We start from the raw sequence: 2,677 nt of genomic DNA on the forward strand, positions 1-2,677 counted from the left end.
ATAAGTATATGTATGTGTGTGTATATGTTTGCGTGTCTGTGTTTGTCCCCCCCCAACATCGCTTGACAACCGATGCTGGTGAGTTTACGTCCCCCGTAACTTAGCAGAGCGACTGATAGAATAAGTACTAGGCTTACAAAGAATAAGTCTTAGGGTCAGTTTGCTCGACTAAAGATGGTGCTCCAGCATGGCCACAGTCAAATGACTGAAACAGGTAAAAGAGTAAAGAGTAAATGTATTTTCAGACATTTTGTCTAAATAAATTAAGATGTGGTAGTCACTTTTGAAATACCTTTGCTAGTGTACTCATTATTGAACCACCATCACCACCATCACTTTCGTTCAAAGTGAGCTCTAATTGGCTGTATGCAAATGAGTTGATTACTGGGGTCCGGAACTCTCGTGGGAAAGAAATTTCGCGCCCCAGGTGGCACGCACTCTAGCTATGCTAGTGGAAAGGATGTTTTTTTTTTTTTAACAAATGACAAATTTCCTACAAGAGTGTTGAGAATGGTATGTGAGTATGAAACAAATTCCGCCGAGGTAGACTTTGCCTTTCATCCTTTCAGGGTCGATAAATTAAGTACCAGTTGCGTACTGGGGTCGATCTAATCGATATTAACTACGTAAGAGATATTAACTATGTAAGGTAATAGAGATATCACCTTACAGTAATAGAGATATTAACTACGAAAGCGTCCCAAAGTTGTTCTTGGCAAGATGGTGGGTTTCTACCAAGTCTTTCTACCAATTCATTTGCTAGACATCAAAACTAGCGTGTCAATGTCTAGAGAAACAATTCGCTCAAGATATGGACAAATGACTGATGGAGAATATTCATTTGGTTGTACGCTGCTGAACGTCGCTGGAAGTCATTGTTCAAAATATGGAACTGCAAAAGGCCCTCCACACATTTTCTAAACACATGAGTTACATTTAGTTGGTTGTAATTACTTCAAAATTCCAGTATTTTTACAACCTTCGCATACCACTACAGTTTCTCTTACACACCTCCATGGGTATGCTAGCTTTGAGAAACCCTGATCTATGGCATCCTCACAAGAAATGTTTCGAATATTCCGTTTTTGAGATCCTGAAACAATAAAAAGGAAAGTTATTTGTTTGATGAGACAAAGTGATATCAACAGTATCGTATTTGGTGGCATAAATAACGCTCGGGCATATGGGACGCATCACAAATTCAACGGCGCATTTTCTTTTCTGCTCTAGGCACAAGGCCCGAAACTTTGGGAGATGGGGCCAGTCGTTTAGATCAACCCCAGTACGCAACTGGTACTTAATTTATCGATTTCTGAAAGGATGAAAAGCAAAATCGACCTCGGCGGAATTTGAACTCAGAACACGAAGACAGACGAAATACCGCTAAGTATTTCGCCCGGCGTGCTAACGATTCTTATTTCTTTACTGCCCACAAGGGGCTACACACAGAGGGGACAAACAAGGACAGACAAACGGATTAAGTCGATTATATTGACCCCAGTGCGTAACTGGTACTTATTTAATCGACCCCAAAAGGATGAAAGGCAAAGTCGACCTCGGCGGAGTTTCTGCCAGCTCGCCGCCTTTCAGTGGCGCATATTCAAGAAAATGGTTTTTAGTACATTAAAGCATGTAAAATAGACCTAACTTAGCATATAGGATCCGGAGTGATTTTTGAGACATTTTCTGGAGGAAAAAAGCCATCGAATAAGGTAGTTTGAATGTCAAACCCTTAACCACGACCTCTGGGCATTGGCATATATTTTGTTTTTCATTGTCATTTATAACAAGTCCTGTTAATCCTCTGATTGTACAAACATCGTATTTCTAGAATATATATCTTGCGTATTTCCCTTGAACTTGTTCCGGTTTTCTTTTAGCTTAACATCACTTTCTTCAAGCTGAGTCGCAAATTACATTTTGTATCCTTCGTTATTTGGAGGATTTTCCGGCCTCGACACCAATGTAAAAGCCCAGCTTTATAGCTAATTAAATTGGGTTTTTTTTTCGAGTTTTATAGCTAATTAAATTCCATTTTTTTTTCTTTCGAGCTAATGAAGTATCTTCTATGTGGTCACTCGACATGTTCCGATTTTATTGAAAGGATCCAAAACAGTAGCTAAATGTGCCTCAAATTACTGTCTTAAATTATGAAATAGAAACATTGGATAGTCCTAAAAGGCAGAAGGAATGGTAACGGCTAGAATGCTTCTGATCACCAGTAAGTACAAAAAGAACAGTGCTCTCAGCTATTAAAAAACGGAAGGTGAAGTATTTTGGTCACGTAGTCAGAGCAAAAACTGTAGAAAAACTATTATTAGAAGGAAAGATAAATTGCAAATCTTTGATATTTAACCTACTGCGAGCAGACGACACCTAATGATGATGATGCCGACGACGATGATGATCTGCTCCTCAGAGGTGACCTAGGGTCAAACAACAACAACAACATCTCTATTTGTATGTGAAGAAGGGTTAGGGTTAATACAGAGGTTCCAGAACGCTAAAACTCAAAGCATTAAGCTCATACATAGTGTATGAGCTTAATGCTTTGAAGGAAGAGAAAGAGTTTTAGCGTTCTGGAACGTCTGTATTGAAACCATTCTTCACATATAAATAGAAATATTATTGTTGTTCTTGTTGCTTAACCTGAAAAGAAAAAGAGGAGGGACAAGAT

The sequence above is a fragment of the Octopus bimaculoides genome, chromosome 2, assembly GCF_001194135.2.
Source record: "Octopus bimaculoides isolate UCB-OBI-ISO-001 chromosome 2, ASM119413v2, whole genome shotgun sequence".
Classification (NCBI taxonomy): Eukaryota; Metazoa; Mollusca; class Cephalopoda; order Octopoda; family Octopodidae; genus Octopus; species Octopus bimaculoides.